Below are 24,654 nucleotides of genomic sequence, written 5' to 3'. Positions count from 1 at the left end.
TACTCAGGAGGCTGAGGCGAGAGGATCACTTGAGCCCAGGAGGCAGAGGTTGCCGTGAGTTGAGATCTTGCCACTGCACTCCAGCCTGGGTGACAGAGTGAGACTGTCTCAAAAACAAAAACAAAAGTCAATAGTGAGATACCATTTCATATTCACTAGGATGACTATAATTTCTTTAAAAGGAAAATCAGTGTTGACTGTGTGGAGAAATAGGAACCCTCATCCATTGCTCATAGGAATGTAAAATGGCGCTGTAGCAGCCTCAGGAGACTGGCTGCTTAACTCAAAAAGTTAAACATACAATTACCATATGACTTAGCAATTTAATTACTAGGCATATAACCAAGAGAAAAGAGGACATGTCTACACAGAAACTTGTTGGTGAATGTTTGTAGCAGTGTTATTCATATAGCCGAAGACTGCAAACAACCCAAATGTCCATCAGTGGATGAATGGATAAACAAACCGTGGTATATTCATATAATGGAATATTATTCAGCCATAAAAAGGAATGAAGTATTGATAGATGCTACAACTTGGATGAACCTTGAACACATGATGCTAAGTGAAAGAAGCCAGACGTAAAAGGTCACATATGATATGATTCCATTTAAATGTACATGTAACTTTGCAAGAAACTGCCAAACAGTTTTCCCAAGTGGCTGCACCACTTGGCACCCCTACCAGCCATGTATGAGAGTTCCAGCTGGCACTGCATGCTTCATGTCCTTGCCAGCATTTGTTATTATCTACATTTTTTTTTTTTTAAACGGAGTCTCAGTCTGTCACCCAGGCTGGAGTGCAGTGGCACAATTTCGGCTCACTGCAGCTCCAACTCCTGGGTTCAAGTCATTCTCCTGCCTCAGCCTCCCAAGTAGCTGGGATTACAGGCACATGCCACCCCACTACGCCCAGCTAATTTTTGTATTTTTAGTAGAGATGGGGTTTCACCATGTTGGCCAGGCTGGTCTTTGAACTCCTGACCTCAGGTGATCTGCCTGCCTTGGCCTCCCAAGGTGCTGGGATTACAGGCATGAGTCACTGTGCCCGACCCTGCAGTTTTCATTTGAACCATTCCAATAGGTGTGTAGTGGTATCTTACTGTGGCTTTATTTTCATTTTCCTAATGACTAATGATTTTGAGTATCTTTTTTTTTTTTTTTTTTTTTTTTTTTTTTCTGAGATGGAGTTTTGCTCTTGTTGCCCAGGCTGGAGTACAATGGTACGATCTTGGCTCACTGCAACCTCCGCCTCCCAGATTCAAGCGATTCTCCTGCCTCAGCCCCCTGAGTAGCTGGGATTACAGGCATGTGCCACCATGCCCAGCTAATTTTTTGTAGTTTTAGTAAAGACGGGGTTTCTCCATGTTAGTCAGGATGGTCTCGATCTCCTGACCTTGTGATCCGCCCACCTCAGCCTCCCAAAGAGTTGGGAATACAGGCATGAGCCACCGCACCCGGCCCCTAATACCCGTTTATAATACCTTTCCACTCAAACCAGGGTGGCTTCTTTCGTTTGCAACTGAGAACAGCGACTGCTCTGGAAATGGTGGTGGTGGTGGTTATGGGCATGGCACCAGTGCCAGTGGTGAGGTTGGAGAGAACAGTCGTGTGAGTAAGAAGTTATGGTTGATGCTGGGGTTAGTGCTGGTGGTGATCATGGAAATGAGGCAGGTGGTGTTGATCAGTTTCTACCTGAAATCCTTCTCACTGTGGTGCAAAATCCGTGGCAGCCCTGACTGTCATTAGCTTGTCACTTCTCATTGAAGATCCATATATATTGCAGACTCCAACCTGTCAATCTCTCATAAAACAAGATGGAAAGTTGGGGGTGAGTCTCAAAGCCACCTCCAAGAATTTACCTCTGTATATACTTGCTGAAGTATTCAGGATGAGAATGTTCATTGAATCATTGTCTATTGCAGGAAAAAAATGAAAACCAACCGGAATGTCTATCTGTAGGAGAATGGCTAAATAAAATATGGTCTCTCCATACTGTGGAATATTACGCAGACTTCAAATAGAATGAGATAGATCATTACGGACTTCTGTGGAAGGATACCCATGATACATTACTAAATTAAACAACAAATTGCAATGATATATGCTATCCTATTTTTTAAAAAGTATATACAGATGCATGTTTGTACACGCCAAAAAAAAATTGTCTGGAACCACACACAAGAAACTATTATCAGTGGATCTCTAAAAGACACTTCACTTCACATGCTTCTGATCTGTTTGAATTCTTTGCCTTGAGCAGTTACTACTTTAATCTAAAAGTAAAAAAAAAAAAAAATACACAATAATGCATACAAGGTGAGGTGGAGCGAGATTATTCTCTTTATTCTCAAAATAAGGAAACAGAGTCATGGAGGGGAGGTGCTGTCCTGACTTGCCTGGGTGGGTGGCCCAGGGAGCCAGTGGGAGGAACTGGCTAGACAGAAGACCTCTCGTCTGGTTCCCAGTTGCTGTTCCCCCACTGCCTTTCTTGGAAGCACGGTCCTGCCTCCTTGCCTGTCACAGGGCAAAGATGACCTCTGAGCCCTGCTCAGCCACCAGTTGCGACAGGTAGCTGTGGCCTGGGCCAGCCCCTTGTCGGTCTTTCCTCCATGTCCTTCTTCTCCCACGTGGGTATCCCATAATAGCCCCACTGGCTGTGGGGTGTGTGCTGGGTGGATGGTGCAGGTTTAGAGGGGCTGAGGATGAGGAAACAGAGGAGCTCTTCCTGACCAATGGCCTGAGGCCCACAGCCTCATCATCCCCTGGGAAGTGTGTTAAGAATGCTGGCAGGGCTGAGTGCGGCGGCTCATGCCTGTAATCCCAGCACTTTGGGAGGCTGAGGCGGGTGGATCACCTGGGGTCAGGAGTTCGAGACCAGCCTAACCAACCTGGTGAAGCCCCATCCCCACTAAAAATACAAAATTAGCCGAGTGTGGTGGTGCATGCCTGTAATCTTGGCTACTTGGGAGGCTGGGACAGGAGAATCACTTGAACCCAGGAGACGGAGGTTGCAGTGTACCAAGATTGTGCCATTGCACTCCAGCCTGGGCAACAAGAGTGAAACTCTGTCTCAAAAAAAAAAAAAAAAAGAATGCTGGCAGGCTGGGTGCGGTGGCTGAGGTGGGCAGATCACTTGAGGTCAGGAGTTCGAGACCAGCCTGGTTGACATGGTGAAACCCCGTCTCTACTAAAAATACCAAAATTAGCCAGGTGCGGTGGTGGGCACCTGTAGTCTCAGCTACATGAGAGGCTGAAGTAGGAGAAGTGCTTAAACCTGGGAGGCAGAGGTCGCAGTGAGCCAAGATCGTGCCACTGCACTCCAGCTTGGGCAACAGAGACTCTGTCTCAAAAAAAAAAAAAAAAAGAATGCTGGTTCCTGGGTTTTACCCCTGGACCAATAATCTGAACCCCTTGAAGATGCATACCAAGGCTTGGATTTTATGGGATCTAGCTACAACAAGAACTATGTGAGATGCACCTCAAAACTATAGTTCTCAACCCTGGCTGCCCATTAGAATCACCGGGGGCACTTTAAAAAATACAGGGGCTCAGCCCGGTGCAGTGGCTCACGCCTGTAATCCCAGGACTTTGGGAGGCCGAGGCAGGCAGATCACGAGGTCAGGAGATCGAGACCATCCTGGCTAACACGGTGAAACCCTGTCTCTACTAAAAATACAAAAAATTAGCCAGGTGTGGTGGCGGGCGCCTGTAGTCCCAGCTACTCAGGAGGCTGAGGCAGGAGAATGGCGTGAACCCGGGAGGCGGAGCTTACAGTGAGCCAAGATGGTGCCACTGCACTCCAGCCTGGGCAACAGAGCAAGACTCCGTCTCAAAAAAAAAAAAAAAATACAGGGGCTCCAGTGCCACCCCGGAGATTCTCAAGGGTCTGCAATGTGGCCTGGGCGTTGGCAATTTTTCAAAGCCCCCAACTGATTGAATGTGCAGCTGGGCCTGAAAACCACCAGCCTTCTATTCTAATGACATCAGAATCTCTGGGCTGGAACCCAGGCATCTGTGGTTTTTCAAATTCCATGGGAGATTCTGATGTGCAGGCAAACTCAAGAGTCCTTGATCTGGCTCTTGGACCACAGCAGCAGCAGCATCACCTAGAAGCTTGTCAGAAATGCAGAATCCCAGGCTCTCGACCCACCTAGACCGACTGCATCAAAGCCTGAACATTAACAAGATTCCTGGGAGATTCGTATGCACGTTGCAGTTGGAGACGCAGTTGGAGAATTGAGCTGAAGCAGGGTAAGTTTAATATTCTAAACTCCCAACCCTGGAATCACCTGGGAGCTAAAAAATCTCAACGCCCAGGCAGCACTTACAGCACTTCACAGGGCAGCATCAGTGGTTCCAAAGGTCCTCAGATGCCTCCAGTGTGCAGGGCTCAGAACCCTAGTGTGGAGGTTTAGCTGGGGCAGGGGTGCAGGGTAAGGGCAAGGTTGGATGGAGGTGATCTCGTCACAGTTAAGGGCACTGGGGGTCCAGCCTGGGTTTTGTTTCACTTCCTATGTCCTGTGATCTAGGGCAAGTGATTTAACCCCACTGGGCCACAGCTTCCTCATCTGTAAAATGGGGATAGGGTATAGTACCACCCCTTGCCCCAGGGCTGTTGAGAAGATGAAATGGGTTAAACCACATGAAGGGCTTAGTGCGGCAGCTGGCTCTCAATAAGTGCTTCATGCCAGCTACTGTTTTTGTTACTGTTTGGCAGAATCTGCCAGTGGAACACAGAGGGTTAAGAGCCTGGCGTCTGAAGATAAACCCGCTGTGCTAAAGTGTGAAGTGTGGGCACACCACTGAACCTCTCTGAGGCTTGCTTTCACATCGATACACAAATAATGATAGTACCCACCTCGCCGGTCTCATCTGTGCCTGCTCTTGCCTGCCTGGCAGCCACACATCCCAAATAGACATGATTCCATAACGTGAGCACAAGAGAGAAGAGGAGATTTTATTGACAATTTTGTTGACAATTTTCTTTCTTTCTCTTTCTTTCTCTCTCTTTCTTTTTTCTTTCTTTCTTTCTTTCTTTCTTTCTTTCTTTCTTCCTTCCTTTCTTTCTTTTTCTTCCATCCTTCCTTCCTTCTTTCCTTTCTTTTTTCTTTCTTTCCTTTCTTTCTGTTTCTTTTCTTTCTTTCCTTTTTCTTCTCCTTCCTTCCTTCCTTCCTTCCTTCCTTCCTTCCTTCCTTCCTTTCCTTCTTTATTTCTTTCTCTCTTTCTTCTATTTCCTCGCTTTCTTTTTGAGAGGGGATCTCACCGTGTCACCCAGGCTGGAGTACAGCGCCACAATCACGGCTTACTGGAACTTCCTCATCTCAGGCTCAAGCAATCCTCCCACCTCAGTCTCCAGAGTAGCTGGGACTACAGGCATGCACCACCACACCCGGCTAATTTTTGTATTTTTTGTAGAGACGAGGTTTTGCCATGTTGCCCAGAGTGGTAACAAACTCCTAGGCTCAAGCGATTCACCTGCCTTCACCTCCCGAAGTGCTGGGATTACAGGAGTGAGCCACCACAACTAGCCTTTGTTGACAGTTTCTTGGGGGATCAAGGAAGAAGGTTCATCTCATACCCCCAACAGCAGAAGCTTTACTAAAGCAACCACTGGACATGTGTTTCTTCACTCCAAGTTCCTCTGCCCTGCTGGCTGCTTGTTCTCTCCTTGTCCCTCCTCCCACAGCCTCTGGAAACCCCATCTGGGGCGCTGTTCTGCAAAGCTGCACCTTATCCACCTCCCGGAGCAAAACACGAGCTACCTGCCAGGGATTGTTCAGAGTGCTTCACGCGAAGTCTCCCACTCAGAATTCACAGCGATCCTAGGAGGTAGATCTATTCCTCTGCCCGTTTTACAGACAAGGAAACTGAGGCAGAGTTTTGGTAACCGGTAAGTATGGAATCATGATTCTACTCCAGGCTCTGTGCCTGCCCCTTAACCTTTCTGACCTCTACTGTGCTGTTCCTCAGGCGGTGGTGGTGGGAGAGGGTCTCACTCCGTCCACACATGGCAGGGGAGGACAGATTAGACCTTGTTTTGCACAGTGCATTCATTTAACAAATGTTTGTTGAGCACCTACTACGTGCCAGGTGCCAGGGACACAAGGGCATGTCCTTGTCTTCACAAGAAATATGTGGTTCCTGTCTTCACAGAAAGATTGATTGAGTTCTTTGAAAAGAGATGAAAAAGGCATCACCTAAATCAAGAGGGTCCCGGACACAGTTTTCAGACTCTCTGAACCTCTGAGACTGCTTGGCCTCTAGTCCAACATTGCTCACCCCCACCTCACAATTGACCCAGACTCAAGGGGGATGAGCCCCTCCTCCCTGACCCTGGACCCATCAGGGTTGGTCTCTGGCAACAGAGGAGCAGGGTGGGGTTGCCTGGCCACAGGATGCTGGCCCACAGGTGGGCTGCAGCCCCCACCCAAACCCCAGCAGTTCTCCACCGAGATCTGGGTGCCCCCCGCCCACTTCCTCCCTGGCTCTCCCCTCCCCAAAAGCTGGTAATTGGTAGACAAAGGAGTTTCAGACAGTTGGGGACCTGCGTCCTTTGAGTCCCTGAAAACATGCTATTATTAATTAAAGACTTTGGCTTCGGCGGGGCCCAGGCCTGCCTTTTCCTGGCTGGGCCTCAGACTTCTGTCTCTCGAGTCGTCTCTTCTTGCTAAATTTTTCAGTGTTTTTAACATCAGACTGATGTTACGTATAATTACCAACTTTGCACCCAAATTATATTTGACATGGCTTGTGTGGGAAATTAGACCATTTCAGCGCCTACAAATTCACCTGGGAAGCCAAGGCAGGCATGCGGGCGTGCCGGGGGGAAGTAATTTAAATATTACATGTGCCCTCGTGAAAATGCCAAAACTCTTTAAACTGCCAGGAAGAATTCTGTCTTCCCCTCTGCTTGCCCCCCTCCCCAGTCTACTGAGTGCACCGAGGGTTGGGAAGCAAAAGGGGCCTTCAGGCAGGGGCCTTCAGAGGAGCCCTTTTCACTGGGACACGCATAGGGATCAGGGGAGGTGCCTCTGGAGATGCTGACTGGAGCCCTCGTGCCATCTGTACGGGGAAGGCCCATCACAGTGGTGTCTGTCTGTCCATCTGTCTGCGCCTCCCTTCTCTCCCTCCTTCTTCTGACCCACCTGTTCCTGTGCCAGGGAGAGGAGGCTCCACCTACCCTGGGATGTGGTGGAGGGTGGAGGTGGGAAGAGAGTGGCCACAGCACCCAGAACCCAAGCCCTGCTGGGATGCTGAGGCTGGGGCTCCGTGGCCAGTCTAAGTGACAGCCTGTCACAGAAGTCCCCTTTGGACCAGACAGGGCTGCCTCACAGGGGTTTCAGTTTGTCATTTCAATTCAACAAGTCCTGAACACTTACTCTGTGCCAGGAATTTTGCTAGGCATTAGGGATCCAGAGAAGAAGAAAACCCACTTCATTCATTAATTTATTCATTCAACAAACACCTATTGATCACCTATTATGTGCCAAGTGCTATGTAAGGGGAATATAGAAATTTAAAAGATTCATTTGTTTATTCACCCAACTCATACTAAATAAGCACCTACTATGAGCCAGGCTCTGTGCTGGGTCACATAGAAGAAGCAGTCAGTCCCAGTCCTTACTGGCTCATAGTGAAGACGGGGAGACAGGCTTCTAGGCAAATAATGAGTTACTGGGTCCATCAAATTGGAAGGCCAGACCCTGCCCCAGTTGCTCCCTTGCTTATAGAAGCTGCCTGGTGGAGGGAGGGAGACCTTGATGGCTGCGAAGCACTGTCACCTGGACAGAGACAAGACAAGGGCTCTGCAGCTGGCAGACCACCCTTTCCTGGCCCTGAGGTCCGTGGTAGGACCTCTGGAGGGGAGATATGGGACCCAGCCTGGCACAGTCTAGGAAAGAAACCTTTTTCTTCCCTTCCTGGGCATCAATCCCTATCTTAGACTACAAAGAGGAGAGCTGGCCCTCTGTAAGGTTCAGCACCTTCTGGAAGCCATGCTGGGCCAACTTTAGAGGCAGGGGTACAGAAGCAAGGATGGGGGAGGCTGAGGCACCCCCTGCTGCTCCCCCCTCCCACCTGTGCCTGGGAAGGTCCAGGACCAGAGAGAAGACAGCCAGAGCCAGGGGTTCTCGGCCCAGGATAAAGGGACTCCAGAAAGACACCCCTCCCAGGCCTCAGAGCCTTCTAAGACTGTGGGGGGTCCTGGAACCCCAGCCCTGTGCGGATGCAAGGAGGGGTGGTGTTGGGTGGCATCCTTTGGGGACCAACCAAGAAGTCCTAATCCCAGACACCATCTTCTGCCCCTTAGACTAGTGGCTGTGATTCCCCAGGGCTTTCTGGTCTTCTTTCCTCTATCTCTGGCTCTTTTTCTTCCCCCGTGTACTGGAGTAGTCAGCCCCATTAGCCCAGCAATCAAGATTGTGCTTGGTCCTTGTAGCCGATTGTGTTTTCTGAAGATGCCGCAGCAGCGTCTCTCATCCACAGGTTCTTCTTACAGTGTGCTCTCAATGGTCCTCCTTTCCAGTGGAGGGCTCTGTGTCCTCTCCCCTGGAATCTGGGCAGAACTTTGTGAATGCCTCAACCAATGGAACATGACTGCAGGGACACTATGTGATTTCCGAGGCTAGATCACCAACATTTCATGCACTTCTGTCTTGTTCTCCTAGGACTTGCCTTTGGAACCCAGCCGCCATGCTGTGAGGAAGCCCAAGCTAACCCACGTGGTGAGGCCATGCAGACAGGTTGTGCATGGGGTTCTAGCCAAGAGCCTGGCTGAGATCCCAGCCAACAGTCGGCTGTGTGAGTGAATGTGCCTTCGGATGATTCCATTCCCTGGTTATCAAGTCACCCCCAGCCTTTGTCTTCCCAGACAAGACCCTAGAACGAGGCAGCAGAGATAAGCTGATCCCACCATGCCCTGTTCAAATTCCTGACCCAGACAACCCATGGGCATAATCAAATGGCTGTTTTAGGCCATGAAGTTTTGGGAGTGGTGTGTTATGCAGCCATAGATTCTGGAACAATCTCCCCGGAACTGCTCCATTTCCCCACATACCTTTTCCTCCATAGACATATTTGGAGTTCTCAGCATGCTATGATGTTTCCCACATTCTTCACCTTTGGCCATACTGTTCCCCTACCTGGAGTACCCTTCCTTCATTCTTCTGGCACATGTTTGATTGATCCCTTAAGACTGAGCTTAAACAGGCTGGGAGCCAGGAAGGCCTCACCTCCTCCTCTAGGAAGCCTCCCCTGACCTCCTGTGGCCAGGGCAAGTGTTCCTCTGCTTCCCTGGCCATGGGCTTACCTTACTGATTTCTATTTGTTGGCTTTGCTCACCAGGCTGTGTGCTCCTGGGTGGCAGGCCACAGGTCCTGTTTCTCCTAGGCATCTTCATCTCCTGTCCTGGCCAACCTGGAAGTGCTTAGAGAGGGTTTGTTTGACCGACTGGAGGGTGTGGAGGATGGACACTAATCCTGGTAGCCAGGGATCCATCCCTGCCCACATTCTCTGAGCTCTCATTATAGGGAATCACTGTTGGCTAGGCCCGATGTGGACTGTGAATGACCTGGGCCTCCAGACCTCAGTTTCGCCACCTGTGAAATAAGAATGTTGGATGAGGATGAAGGGGCTCCCTCAGCTTATTTGCTCAGGGATTCCCCAAGAGGGTGAGGCAGCTTCCTCACCATCCAGCCTCCCAGCCTGACCAGACAGGGAAGAGGGAAGGAAAGGGTTTTGGAAGGAAGTCTCATCTAGCCACCCGGCTTCGTTGGAAACTTGGTGACACTCAGCAAACTCCAGCCCCGAAGGCTGAGCTGGGGCTTGATGAAGGGGTCTACTGGGAGCAGAAATGCTCTGAGGGCAGGGCCAGGCCAGCAGAGGCGCCTGAGTGCAGGTTCTGCTCTCCCACCTGCTCACGCCCCTTCACCAAGTCTCAGTTTCCTCATCTGAGGAATGGAGAGGGCAGTAAAGCAGCCACTGCAGAGGACTGTCAGGGGGACTTGCAGACCAAGACGGTGGCGCAAAGCGCTCCGCACAGTGACTGCCACGGGCTCCAGCTCCATGAATGTAGCCATTAGCACCGTAGAGGCAACATGAATGCGAACCTGCCCCGTGCCAGTGGCCAAGTCTCATATATTCTTTTTTTTTTTTTGAGAGAAGTCTCGCTCTGTCATCCAGGCTGGAGTGCAGTGGTGCGATTTTGGCTCACTGCAACCTCCGCCTCCTGGGTTCAAATGATTCTCCTGCCTCGGCCTCCCACATAGCCGGGATTACAGGCACGCGCCACTACACCTGGCTAATTTTTGTATTTTTAGTAGAGACGGGGTTTTGCCATGTTGACCAGGCTGGTCTTGACCTCCTGACCTCAGGTGATCCCCCCACCTTGGCCTCCCAAAGTGCTGGGATTATAAGTGTGAGCCACCACGCCCAGCCGTTCATACATTCCTGTAATGTCAGCTCCCAACAGAGATCCTGCAGGAGGGAATATCTTTATTGCTGTCTTACAGGGGAGAGAATGAGGCTCAGAGAAGCTATGTGACTTGTCCAAAGCCACACAGCCATGAAGAAGCAGTACCAAAAATTAGAACTCAAGACTGTCTGAGATCTTGCAGCCTCCCCTTTCTGGGACTTCCGTGCAGGGCAGGCCCAGAACGATGGCACTGATGCCACTGCAGGAACAGTCCATCTCAGCACTGCCAGTGATTTGATGGCAGAAGATTTTGGGTGCAACCTCTTTGGACTCTGCTCCCCAGCCCAGGTCAGTGCAGACTCCCAGACCCCAGGGATGGGCTCTAGAAGCACGGGAAGATCCCAGAGAGGACACTGGGCTGGGCCCTGAGCCTGCCCTGTGGGTGGGCTGGAAATTCCTCTCACTCTCAGCTCTGGCGGGCCGGGGACGGGCCAAGAGGAGTGGCTGAGTGATGTTTCCTCTGCAATGATGTCCCCAATCAATCAGTGGTCACTACAGTCCCAGTCGGGGCCCTGTACCCCCACACGCAGGCACAGAACACAGCCCCGCTCCTGGCAACCTGGACCTATGAGAGTGCATGTGGTCACATGGGCAGCCCCCAGCCCTGCAGCCACACACACAGTCATGTTCACAGGCTCATGTCTGCACGCCCACCACGTGTGACAATACACAGATGGCTCCCCAGGAAGGACAATACACGGCCCCTTCGCAGCTGTCCAGGCTCAGCCATGATTCCTGAGACTGCCTGGGCATTGCTCCCTGGTTACGCAGAGGGCCCCGGCCCCCCGTGTTCCTCTGCTCTGAGTGTGTGTGCACACAGGTGTGCATGTGTGTGTGCCTGATTGTGTGTGTGTGTGAGAGAATGTGCGTGTGCATGTGTGTGGGTGTGTGTGGAGTAAAGGCCGGGGCTTAGAAGCAGCCCTGGCCTTTACTCCACAAAGCAGAGGGTCCTGGAGCTGAAGCCAGTCTAAAAGCCGCAGTTCCTCCCTATGCTCTGAGCCTCATTCAGCCCTGGGGACAAGCCCAGTGGAGAGTAGCTCTTATTTTTCACTTTAGGAATGTGAAACAGCCACAGAGACATTAAACAGCTCACCCAAAGTCACAAAGCTAGATTACAGACAGGCAGCTTGGCGGCTCAATGCCCAAGGCCTTAACCACCAGGTTATGCTGTGGTGATGGGGTGAGCCCTTGTCACCCACTCTAACCCTCCCTCCTCACCTGCCCCCTGCTTGGTGTCCCTTGGCACCTTAACCATTGGTGCCCTTTAAACAGACTGTGAACTTTCAGTATTTGCTATTCTGCCCCCTCCTTGCCTCTCCCCACCCTCACACACAATGTCAGCCCTACAGAGGTGGGCGTTTGCCCTGTTCTCTCTGTCACCAGTGTCCTGTGGCACAGTGAGGACTCACAAATGTGTGTAGAAGGGAGGGACTCCGTGGATGAATGAACAGGGTCATGCAGCCTCAGCACACAGGGCTTCCCACGTCCCGGTCCCGAGGAGGGACTGGTGTAATGGGCAGGAGGCTGAGTGCCTTGGGGGCTGCAGGTACCACCCCCACTCCTTCCCGCCCACCCCCACTCCTTCCCGCCCAGCCCTCAGTCTCCCTCTCTGGGTAGGATGCTGGTGTCTGAGCTGCTGCTGGCTGGGCTGGCTGGGGACTCCCGAGCTGGCCCAGGTGTTCTGGAAGAAACCCCTGCGGCCCTTCCCCCCATGCCTTCCCCACTGTCCTGTTCTGCTCTCCCAGGATGGCCTCCAGGCTGGGAGGGGGCTGTGACCTTTTGGCGCACACTGGCCCCAAACAGGGCCCAGAGAAGCCGCTGAAACCTGCTCCTTGGCCACGTCTCACCCTCTCTGGTTTCCATCCTGCGCCAGGGCCCCCGCCCCGCCCCACCCTGCCCCTGCCAGGCCCTCTGGTGCCCCCACCCGTCACTAGGTGGTGCCAAGTACCCTGAGGCGGCAGGAAGTCGTCCCAGAAGGGCTCAGGGCTGGGGGTGGAGGGGCCGGTCCCTACATTCAGGCTTCGACTGGGCCTCCTGTCCCCATGTCCCCTTCCTTGAATGGCATGGCAGCCCCTAAGAGAGCTGTGCTAAAGGGTGGTCATACATCCCTGACATGTCCTCGCAAGCCTCGCAGAGGCCAATGAGGTGAATACCATCTTGTCCCCATTTCACAGATGAGGAAACTGAGGTGCTGGGAAGAGAAAGCCGTGTGTCCAAAGTCACACCGCTACTAAGAAGCAGAGTCGGCCTCAAACCTGGGTCTGCCTGGTTCCCTTCTTCAGTTCTGCTTCCCGAAAGCTCTCCCGGAACGATCAGTGGCCCCTGAGTGAACCATGGCCCTGGAGCTGGCTTGAGGCTCTGTGGGAGCCTCCAAGAGGGGAGATGATTGGAGGACTGTAGTGGGCAGGGAGGATGGACAAGTCCCAGCTGTCCCTGGATTCCCCGGCAGCTGCCCGATGGCTCAGGAAATGAAGGCAGGAGAGTACTAGAGGGCAGCTGGGAGAAGCCTGGGGGGCTAGGCACAGGTTGGGGGAGAGGTCGTCCCAGATGTTCTAGGAAGTGCTTGGCCGAGATGCTGCTGAGATGGGCAGGCCCCATCCTGGAGTGTGCAGGCTTCCACGGGTCAGGCCCACCTGCCCACTATGACAGCCAAGTGTCAATGCGGTCCCCCATCCATCTTTCTTTTTTTTTTTGAGATGGAGTCTCACTCTATCGCTGGAGTGCAGTGGCACAATTTCGGCTTACTGCAACCTCCGCTTCCTGAGTTCAAGTGATTCTCTTGCCTCAGCATCCCAGGTAGCTGGGATTACAGGCACGCACCACCACACTTGGCTAATTTTTCTATTTTTGTAGAGATGAAGTTTCACCATGTTGGCCAGGCTGGTCTCGAACTCCTGACCTCAAGTGATCCGCCTGCCTCAGCCTCCCAAATGCTGGGATTACAGGCGTGAGCCACTGTGCCCGGCCCTATCCATCCTTCCCTGGAACACACGGACTCTGCCTGTGCCAGGTGCTGGGGATACCACAGAGAACAGGACCAGTGAGGCCCATGCTTTCTCGGGGATTACTCTTTAGTTTGGGGAAAACGGGGACTAGACATTCTACCGTTGAAATTCCTGATATTCCCAGTAAAAGAAAACCAGAGAGATCAGAGAGAACAAAAAGTGATGGAGGGTCTGTTTGGATTGAGTGATCCGGGAGGACTTCTTGGGGGAGATGGTATTGGCTGTCAAAGGCCAGAAAAAAGTGATGGAGGATCTGTTTAGATTAGGTGATCCGGAAGGTCTTCTCGGAGGAGGTAGTGTTTGCTATAAAGGGCCAGAAATGATTTTCTAGGCAGAGGGGCCAGCAGGAGCCCTGGCCCTAAGGCAGGCATGAGCTTAGTGGGCTCAAAGAATAGGAAGGTCAGTGGGTCTCCCGCTGAGTGAGCAAGCACAGAGGACGGGGGAGGAGGCAAGCCTGAGACAAGGCCAGACCGAGGAGAATCCTGCAGGGCCACGATTGTCTCCTAGGCAGGAGGGAACGGGGCTTAGAGGTGTCAGCTCGGGAGAAACAAGCTCTGCATTTTGGAAGATTACATTTGTTGATGTTGGAGAATGGTCGACGGGGGCAAGGGTGGTGCAGAGAGACCACCTCAGGGAACCAAGGGCCTAAGGGCTCTGCCTGGAGACTGTCAAGCACCTGGGTAGCTCAGAACAGCAGAAAATGCACGCAACAGGGACTCTAGTACTCTGCCCCTATTCGAGTGCTGGACACACGGCTCACTGACAATACAACCTGAAGTCTACAACTGCCCCTCTCTGAGCCTCAGTGTCTTTTCTGGCAAAACAGGGACAGGAAGAGCTGCACAGCCTCCTTCCCTGGCACGTGGTGAGAGTCGAGGTTGGGGCATGACATGGGGCCAGAGTTTTATAAACCCTAAGGCGCCAAAGGCAGAGCTGGCAGGTAGGAGGACCCCGAGCCTGGGGCTAATTTCGGGGACTGATACGGGGGTGACGTTGTTTCTCCTATGGTTGAAATCATCCGTACGGGTCAGCCTCCATCACTGCTCTGGCCTCCCCAGTCCTCTGGGTCTTGGGGTCCCAGCTTGACTGATCCCCGGAGGCTGCCCACACCCCTCCACCCACTCTCTGTCCCTCCGCTTTTTTTTCCTGCATCTTCTTTTTAAAATAAAGACGCCGGCCGCTCGCGGCTCGCTGATGTTTATGCCTCAGTAATACATTATGTATTATTTTGTTTTAAGCACAGCTTTTGCATCCTGACAGTAACAATAAAATGTGACTATGGGATTGCTAATACAGACAGACTAATGTTTCCATCGCCCGCCTCTTTTTTTTGCGTCCTAAGCACTTTTGAAAAGGCTCCTTTTATATTCCTAATAAAATTATAGCAAAATACATCGATTTACTGGAAAAGAGTTTAGGGTCGGGGTTGGGTTTTTTCCTCCTCCTCCCCCATGTGTGGGCTTCTTTTCCCCCCCCAAAGACTGATGAATATTCTGAATCAAACCTTCTAAGTGCTGTTTGACCCCCGACCCTGGCTGCATCTTCCTGCTGCTGGAGGGCCAGGCTCACCTGGCCCCAGCCTGCTGCGGGCGAGTGTGGATGTGCTGAGCAGTTGGGCCGGGTGTTGGGAAGTGGGAGCGTGCCCGTGTGTATGTTGGGGTAGCCATATGTCAGTGAGGGCGTTCGTGTTTATGTCGGGGTGCCATGTGAATGTTGGCTGCGCCTGTGTGTATGTCAGAGTGTCCACGTGTATGTTGGGGTGTCTGTGTGCATGTCAGGGTCTGCCTGTGTGGAAGTTGTTGAGGTGTGTGGGACTGTGTAAAGGTGATTGTGGTTCTGTGTGTGTGTGCTAGTGTGTGTGCTCGGCAACACCTACCAGTGTGACTCTTTCTCTGGGAGAATGGGAGAGTGGTGGGTGTTGGGGTGTGAGCCTGGGTGCTAAGGTGCTGGTGGGTGCCCTAGAAGCAGGCTGTGGTGAGTACTGGGTGGTGGGTGCTCATGGATTTATGAATGCAAGGCTATGAGTCTATCTAGCGTGTGCTGGGGCCACTGATGGTCAGGGTCAGGTTTGTGTCACAGCGTGGGGTGGGCTGGGAGTCGTCTGCCTAAGTCAGGGACCAGCAGTGATGTCCAGTTCTTTCCCGTTGGGGAATGTAGTTTACCTGTTTCCAAAAAGCCTGCATTATCAGGGAATTACTTTCCATCTGAAAAGTGGGGTCTCCTTCTAGCTGACCTCTAATTCATTTCCATGCTCTGTCTATGAGTGTGTCATTCTGTCTGTCTACACGGGGCTCTGTGGGATCCTGGTGTATGTGAACCGGGCACAGCAGGGTGGTTCCTGGGGCACAGAGGCCACCGCAGGCTGTGGCTATGCCGAGCTTGGGGGCTGCCCCTGCCAGCACACAGACATCGATTCTCTGGAGGGGAGAGAGGGAGGGAAACCCTGAAGCTCTTAGTGGCCTCCTGGGCAGGGGTGGTACAGGGGCGGCAGGTGGGGGAAGGGTTCCAGGCCATACTATGAAGGAGAAACTTTGGATGGAGAGGACCAGTCCCCTTCCTCCCACCCCAGTGGGCTCAGGGAGAGGGAGGAAGGATGCCCTCCTCATCTTCACCAACGTCATTGCCAGCATCGGGGCAGGAGGTCCCGGTGGGCTGAGCAGGAAGCGGTGGCCCAAGCTTTCTGCCCTGGCCACCCACTTGGTGCCAGGACCCAGAATCTGGGGGCAAAGGCTTTTTTTCCACTTCCTTCTGCCTTGGTTTCCTGGTGCCAGATGGCTCCAGCTTTCACCCTGCCCCCCGAATCCAGTCTGGGATGTAAAGACATCCCCGGGCTCTCCCTACCTCCACAGTGTGCCCCTCGAGGGAGTCTGAACCCCAGATCCTCAGGGACCCCGTGGCCAGAGGGGCTGCTTCTGGGGCATGGAGCTCAGGGGAGGGTCTGGCGGAGAACCCTGGTTCCCCTGCACCCCACCCTCCATGGAACTGAGTGCCTGTGGCTGCGCCTGCTACTACAGCTCAGCCCGGCTTCCTCTCCCCATCCTCCCGCCCACCCTCTCGGGAGTGTATGTGGATCTGCACGATTCAGAAACAGGGGAAAAAAAAAAAAGAATTGGGTTTTGTATACTAAGCACTTTTGAGGGCAATCTTGGGCCCCCTAATCCAGAGGTTTATAACCTCCCCAGCTAATGCTCCCTGACACCGTGTTTTGATATCATTACTACATTATACTCACAATTTTTGAGTGAAAAAATACAGTACTTAGAAAGTCGAAATTCATAAATAAATTCATGTCAAACCGCACTTAATATTGATTTTGTTAGTGTTCAGATTCAATAATAAGGTACTGCGTGCATGAATATTTAAATATAATCATCATTTCTGCATCTCCTAATGGCCTCTGCTCCTCTACACTCAATTTAAACACAATTTAAAAACTATAATGTATTGAAAAATACTAGGATTTAGCAATAAATCATCATCGGGAGATTCCAGGCCTCTTATAGGGTGGCTCGATATGGGTTTCTCTGGGGACTGTACAATTAGATTCATGTTTTTAAACTTCTCAATTATCCATATACCATAATTTTATGTGAAAGTTTGTTTCGCTTCCCCCCCCCCGCCCCCCGCCGCCCCCACCCCTTGCGGGCCCCCCCACCCGGCCTCCCTCTGTAGGAAGCGGTAGAATATTGCTTAAGTGTTCTCTTAGCCAGAGTGGAGTGGGGTCAAAGGTGGCCGTCCTCAAACTGAATTAGAGACCAGGCCTGCCAGAGGCAGCCGGCGCTGAGTCACTTAATCACATTATTTGGGAAAAATATAGGGGGGAAAGAGATAAAATGACTTAAAATGAACTTGCCAAGGAGGAAGTGGAGTTTTTTAGATTTATTTAAAAAGCAATCCTTGGCCTGATGAAATAGACGCAGGGCTGCGGCAGGAAGTGGTACGAACCGGGTAGAGTAGTGGAGGGGCGGGGGCTGCCCTCTGGGAGCAGAGGGGCTTCCAGATTGGCCCCTGGGTCCCAGATCTTGATGAGGAGTCCCTGGGGGTGCAGAAGGCCCCCGTGGGTGAAGATAAAGAGGGTGCCCTTGGGACCTGGGGGTGTTGCTGGAGTCTTCTCATCTGGGAGCCTGAAGCAGGCTGGATGGTGTGGGCTGTGGGGAGGACAGGGCATGGCAGGGCCCCCAGGGTGTATGGGGCTGGGCATGGTGCCCCGATGGCGGCAGGCACAGCTGGTAGATGGTGGTAGAAGTGGCACAGCAGCAGGCACAGATGACAGGGGTGGATGGGGACCCAGGACCTGGAGGGATGGTGCCCACACACCCAGTGTGTAGAATCCAACGCCTACATGTAGCTCCCGGGAGCCCCATAGCCGCTGTGTGATGTGAGACGTGGCCATGCCCATTTTACAGATGAGAAAACTGAAGCTCAAAGTGGGGAAGCCATTTGTCCAAGGTCACCCAGCTATGAGGGGACAGTGCTGGGATTTGAACCCAGCTCATTCTAGAGCCAGTGTTCTCTTTGCCTGGCTCCATGCCTCGCTTGGAAGGTGCAGTTGGAGGTGGGGACAATGTTGCCTCTGAGCCTTGGCTTCTGGCCTGCTCCAGAATGCAGTTCAGCTGTTCACATCGTAGGAGATGGGACCAACATCTATCCATACAGGGAAGGGCCAGGGACTCAGCAGGGTTGGCTTCTGGAAAACTGTTTGGCCTCCAGACACTGGGGACTGGGGCTGTGGTGGAGGGAGTGGGGTCGCTGACGTGGATCCAGAGCTGTTCCTCTGGCCCTGTTGCCAAGGAAAACCTGAGTGTTAGATCGACTATGAGGATGCCCCTGGGGCCGCCCTGGAACAAATGGGGCAGGCAGCTGGCGGGAGCTGACGCCCAGCCTTCTGGGCAAGGCTTTCCACATTGGGCAAAAATGCTGGGACAGGATAGGGGCTCTACCTGGGGAGGGGAGGGCCACCAGAGGGGCTGGCTCCCCAGCTGTTTCATGAGCAAGGACAGCAGCAGGGGCCCAGCCATTCCAGGGATGTGGTCAGGTGTGTAATGAGCAGAAGCAGCACCTGGCTTAGCACACTGTCATGGGGAGGAAATGACACAATGAATGCCCACCTAGCATGGTGCCTGGCACACAAGGAGCTGTGATTACAATGGCCCATCTGGGCCCAGCCTCAGGCTCCAGACCTCCAGTGAAGGGTGTTTTGTATTTTTTTCCTTCTGGCCTGCACTGCCTTGGTCCTTTTGGGTAGGTTTGGGGCTGTGGAGCTTTGGGCACTTTGGAACCTGGACTCTTACTGGGGGAAAGCGAGGCTCCCATCCCATCAGCTGACTTTGCAACAGGGACACCCATGGGACCGTGTCAGCAGGCAGCAGGTTGCCTATCCCCAGACCAAGGCGGAGGCAGTTGAGGGGGAATGAAGGGCCCGAGTGCCAGGCTTCATGGCTCAGCCTCCCCAGCAACCCAGAGCTTCCTATGTCCTGCTATGGGCATTACTCATTCATTCACTCATTCAGCAAATGCCTACTCCATACCAGACCCTGTTCTAGGCACAGAGATACACCAGTGAACAAAACACTATTTTCGGCCGGGGGCGGTGGCTCATGCCTGTAATCCCAGCACTTTGGGAGGCTGAGGTGGGAGGATCACTTGAGGCCAGGAGTTTGAGACCAGCTTGGCGAACATGGCAAAACCCTGTCTCTACTAAAAATACAAAAATTAGCCAGATGTGGTGGCTCACGCTTGTAATCCCAGCTATTTGGGAGGCTGAGGCGGGAGGATTGCTTGAACCTGGGAGGCGGAGGTTGCAGTGAACCGAGATCACGCTACTGCATTCCAGCCTGGGTGACAGAGTGAGATCCCATCTCAGAAAAACAAAGAAACAAACAAAAACAAAACAAAACAAAACAAAAAGCCACTACTTTCAACGGAGGACAGAACCTCTGTCTCTTGCTCTGAACCCCCAGCCTCAGTTTCCTCATCTGTGATAAGGGGATTCACATGACCCATTTCACCTCCTTCTGCCTAAATTGTTTCAGTCTCGGAGGTGAAGAGGCACGGTGAACATAATTCTTTTTCCAGGGAATGGGCCTGACAAGACACTCATGGATAGAATTCTTTTCTTCTGTCTGCCACACTTCAAGGCTGTGGTTCCCAGATGGTGAGGGCAGGAACAGAGATGAAACAGAGTAAAATTTGGGAAAGTGGGAACCACTGTAAGCCCTTGAGCCACAGTGGAGGCCTATCTGGGCTTCTGTGTTCCCAAAGTCCTGGGGAAAGCGAGCTCTTTGAGAAGGGGGAGGGACAGGTGGGAAGGGGCCCAGCTGAGACCTCCAGCTAATTCCCGCACCCCAGCTCCCCATCCCCCTGGCCCAGTTGTGGGCCTGATTAGAGGTGGGATGGGAAGGAATGCATTTCCTTTGCCTTCATGGAAGCTACTGGCTGCCAGAAGGCACAGCCCAGAGCCTCAGACCTGTGGGACCCCCATCTTCTGGACAGAAAGAGTTGCCAGGAAGAGAGAGTGCAGAGCTTGGGCAAGGTGTGGGCAGACAGCAGTCCTGGGTCCCGGGGTGGCCACCCAGCCCCACAGACAGGATGTGGTAGGGAGAGCCAGAGCCTGCAAGGAGTCTCTTCACCTCCCACCCCTGCAATCCACTTCCCCTAAGATCGTCTCCCAGCTCTTCACCTCCCACCCCTGCAATCCACTTCCCCCAAGATCGTCTCCCAGACTTCCCCCTCAGGAACCTCTCTGAGCTTTTAGATCCCTGGACCCCTCTCCAGTTCCCCTCCAGCCCACACACTTGCGCCTACCTTCCCTTTTCCTGCAGGCCTCAGTTTGCTCATCTGTCCAGTGGAGCTGCTCTAGCAGCATTCCTCCCACAGGGCTGTTGAGAGAACCCGAGGGATGGGAAGATAGGCCTGGGAGCCGGAACTGGGGGAGAGCTCCTATTTGGGATCCTAGAAAGCCCCCGAAGGAGTCAGGCTCTGAGGCTGCTGACAGACCACTGGGGACACCCGCCATGTCCCGGTCCTCAGACACGGAAGGGAGGGCTGGTGCCCCCCGAAGCCCTGTCACTCTGGATCCAGGGCCTGTTTTTTTCTGGAAAACAAGCGACATTCATCACGAGTGACAGCCAGGCCCTAATGCAATCTCGGCTGGAGCCATGAATTGCAAATGCGCCACAGGGAGGAGGCTGCTCCATCAGGGCCCCCAGGGAAGTCACACGCCTGGGCCCCGGGGGTGCTGGTCAGCGGTGGGGACACCTCACAGACCCAGCAGGGTCCAGGGCTCCCACAAGCCAACCTGGGCCAGACCCCGCCACCTCGGGGTCCTTGGGTTCTCGGAGTGGGGTGGGGACCAGGCTCCAGCGTGGGCAGAAGCGGGAGGCGGTTCCTGGTGACTCAGAACTTGCTTTTGTCCCTCTGTGAGATTCACAGGGAAAAAATAAAGCACCGGGCAATTAACCGGAGCAAGTCGGGTGAGTGGGGCAGGGCAGGCAGGCCCAGAGGCCCCCACTCTGACACCTCACCCGCCTGGCAATTGAGAAGGCCCCACCCCAGGGCCAGGAGCACTCATGTGACCAGGGTGCCATGGCCCCTGGGGGTGGCGGGGCCTGAGCTCTGCCCCTCACCCTAAGTGGGCCCTGCCCCCTCACCCGCATCTGGCCTCCTCCCAGCTACCCACACACGTGTGCCCTCCCCCTGCCGCCTCATCCTCCCATGCCCAGGGGCTCCGCTCCTTTCCAGGACCAGTGCCACTTCCACACTTGTGTGCCCGGAACTTCTGGCTCTGCACACACGTTTGCGCCGCTGTCCCCCACTCCCCAGCGTGTGCCCAGGCCTCACGTGTGTGCCCAACTTGCTGCCAGCCCAGCACTGAGTCAGGGCGTGCCTGCCCGCCTCTGGCACCCGGAGTAGACGAGTAGACGGGTGGGTTTGTTTTTCCCTGTGTGTTTTGGGTTCAGGAAAAAAAAAAAAATCCACAAACGAGCTCTCCCTGAGGCGCTTTTCCCTTCATTTTTCTGCCCAGGTGTCTCTAAAGGGAACTTCATTGTCTGTTTCAAATTCATTTGCACTTAACTCATCTAGAAGTTTTGCAAGAGCTGTTTGAAGTCCAAGGAGCCTCTGAGCACCCTCTCCACCTCTCCCCACCCTTGTAATGAGCCCTTTAACCCTTAGAGACCCAGAGCTGCCTCTGGGCCTGAGTCAAAGGCTCTGCTGTCCCCTCCCCTCCTGGGCGTGGGAGCAAGCTTAGGACTGGGTAGAAGGCGGGAGTGGCATGGGGTGGGTGAGGCTCTGTCCAGCTTGCCCCCTCCTCTGGAACACACACCTACCTGGGCATCTCTCAGTGCACCCCTCCACAGTGGCCTCAGGCTCCACTGGGTGCAGGCCCAGCTGTTGGGGCTTTGAGCCTCCCCTACTAATTAATGGGTGCCTGCAAGGGCTGACCCAATCAGCCCCCAAATTAATCTCAATTACAGCGATTTGGTAACTACAGCTCTAGCCAGCCTGATTGAGCCGGGATTTCATCACCTGAGAATGGTAAGCCGGAACCCAGACAGCTCAGCCTCGATGTTATTGGCAGGGGGCGGAATTGTGGCGGGGAGCTGGGTGGGGCTCCGGGGCCCCAGGCAGCCCAGCCTTTATCACCACCATCAAATTATTTCACGCCAGCTAATACTCACATTGGCAGCCTGGCCTGCCATCCCCCGCAACACACACCCCCGTCCCAGGTACTGGGGAAGGTGGAGGAGGCTCTGGTGGATCTCGGGCTGCCTCTCCAGGTTCCCTGAGCTCACAGCCTGGAGAGGAGGCTGCTGAGCCCAGTGGAGCCCAGAGAGGTTAGGCTCTGGAACTCCAAAGTTGGGCAAAAGTCCAGGCTTTAGACCCCGAGATCCAGCTGGGCTGCCTCCCCCAGGACTGCGAGGCCAGGAGGCAGACGTGGGCAGATGACTCTGGCGCGCTGGCAGTTCCCTGCAGTTTCCAAAGCCCTTTCCCATCCAGTAGCACTGGTTTGCTCCCTGCAACATCCCCACAGGGCAGGGCAGGGCTATTAACTCCATTTTACAGAGGGGGAAGTGGAGGCCCAGGGAAGAGACATGGCTTGCTCGACGTGTCAGTACAGGAGCCAGGGCTCTACCAGGCTGCAGGACTCCTAGTGCAGTGCTCTTCCCATGAGAACACATCAACTGGGAGATGTCCTCCTGCCCCCAACTTCAGCACCCCCACATCCCCATCACACACCCAGCGCCTCCTCTTCCTTTTCCTCCCTGCGCTCTAACTGCCCCAGCATGTTGCCATTTGCTCATTCATTCAGGCAGGCCGACTTCTCCAAGGCTCTTTCCTCATCTGTAAAATGGGGTGAAAATCATTACATCTGCTTCCCCACTGACCCCCACAGGACTCTTCCTTCCTTCCTTCCTTCCTTCCTTCCTTCCTTCCTTCCTCCCTCCCTCCCTCCCTTCCTCCCTTTCTCTCTCTCTCTCTTTGAGACAGTTCTTGCTCTTGTCACCCAGTCTGGAGTGCAGTGATGCGATCTCAGTTCACTGCAACCTCTGCCTCCCGGATTCAGGGGATTCTCCTGCCTCAGCCTCCCGAGTAGCTGTGCCATCGTGCATGGCTAATTTTTGTATTTTTAGTAGAGACAGGGTTTCACCATGTTGGCCAGTCTCATCTCAAACTCCTGATCTCAAGTGATCTGCCCCCTCAGCCTCCCAAAGTGTTGCGATTGCAGGTATGAGCCACCGCGCCCAGCCCCCTACAGGGTATTTTCTATGTCCTGAAGCCTTCTTTGAGTGTGAGGCTTCAATTGTTGTTTTTACGAAGAGTCATGGTGGCAGCAGAGGGTACCAGAGACCTGGCAGCTCCTGGTCTGTTCCCCAGCCATGGGGCATGTTCATGTGGACAGAAGGAGAGCGGGAGGGCCGCCTCCCTGGGGCCAGGCAATGGCTCTCTATGGTGGAATCCAGGCAGCCAAGGCCAATTGAGGGAGGAAGTCTTTGGGGCCCTTGCTCATCACCCTGGCCCACCCCACACCGCCAGTCAAGACCCCTGTATCATAACATTCCAGCTCCTGGAGGACTGTGAAGTCCTTGGTCACCTCCTCCTGAACACACGAATGAATGAATCAGGTCACACATCCTGTGGAATAGACGGAAGAGAGGCTTAACACAGCTCAAGCTACTTCCACACGCCCTCCTGCTGCTTCCTTCCACCCTGGCCTCTGGGGGGCTCCTCTGTCTCCAGGGCCCTGTCTGCTGCACCCTTGGCAGTAGCCCCAGTAACTCCCACCACCCCACCCTCTCAGCCCTGGGCCTGGTTGGCCAGCTGGGAAGGGGTCCAGAGGTCAGGGTGGGATTCTCTTGGGAGTGCTTTGCCAGGCCCCCAGCATCACCCATGAGCCCAGGCACCGCTCACAAGGGCTGTCACCCTGCAAGGGAGCCAGGGCCCTGCGAGGCCTCCTGCCGGCCCCCACTTCCCGCAAACAGTGGCAGGATGATTGATTTTGCGGGAAGAGCAGCCCCGAGGGTGGGGGCGGGGAGCCGGGGCGCCAGGGGATCCTCACTCCATTTGCTTGTGGCTGTGAGTCAAGGCCAGGTCCCTCTGGGCAGGGTGTGAGGTGTTCCCCACTGTGCCTGCTGTGGGAGGGCAGGGAGGGTCTTATGTGGCTTCCCACAGCAGGTCCAGGGCCCTGGGGGTCTGACAGCCTTGAGGGGGCCCTCCGACCCCTGGGACTCCTGGTCACCCTGTTAGAAGATGTGGCTGGCGTGGCTCACCCCAGGGAACATGAGTCTTCCCTCACTTAGTCTGAATTCTGCAGCTGGGCTGGGGATGTGGAAGGGCAGGGAGAGGCTCTATCCTGGGCTGAGCTGGCCCCAGTCTGCCTGGGACTCCTGCCCTACGGCCAGGCCTGCAGAACTCCCTCAGGACCTGAGGGGGAAGGAGGGAGTTCTGAGCCATTCGAGAGTCTTGGGTACATATGCCCAAAGACAGACAGACAGACACACACACACACACACATACACAGACATACACACACTGGCCAGGATTCACAGGTCTCAGGGTCAGGTCCTCAAGGCCTCATACCCACAAACACGAACACTTCACACAGGGGCATGGTGTCCTGGAAACGCGCTAATATGAGTGGACTCCAAGCAAACCCCGCTCCACGCGGCTGCCCCAG

At 53.8% G+C, this 24,654-nt stretch overlaps 1 long non-coding RNA gene across 1 annotated transcript; it reads right to left on the bottom strand.

The window, feature by feature from the left end:
- Window positions 1–17,342: 17,342 nt before the first annotated feature.
- LOC115833033 lies at window positions 17,343–20,797 on the bottom strand. Its single transcript, XR_004028465.1, has 2 exons — window positions 20,283–20,797; window positions 17,343–18,258 (listed from the first exon to the last, which is right to left on the bottom strand). It is a non-coding gene; the product is annotated as an uncharacterized LOC115833033 (long non-coding RNA).
- Between the last annotated feature and the right edge of the window lie 3,857 nt (window positions 20,798–24,654).

The sequence above is a fragment of the Nomascus leucogenys genome, chromosome 24 (genome assembly GCF_006542625.1).
Source record: "Nomascus leucogenys isolate Asia chromosome 24, Asia_NLE_v1, whole genome shotgun sequence".
Lineage (NCBI taxonomy): Eukaryota > Metazoa > Chordata > Mammalia > Primates > Hylobatidae > Nomascus > Nomascus leucogenys.
The sequence above is the reverse complement of the archived record's forward strand: the minus strand, read 5'-3'. Positions and strand labels throughout refer to the sequence as shown.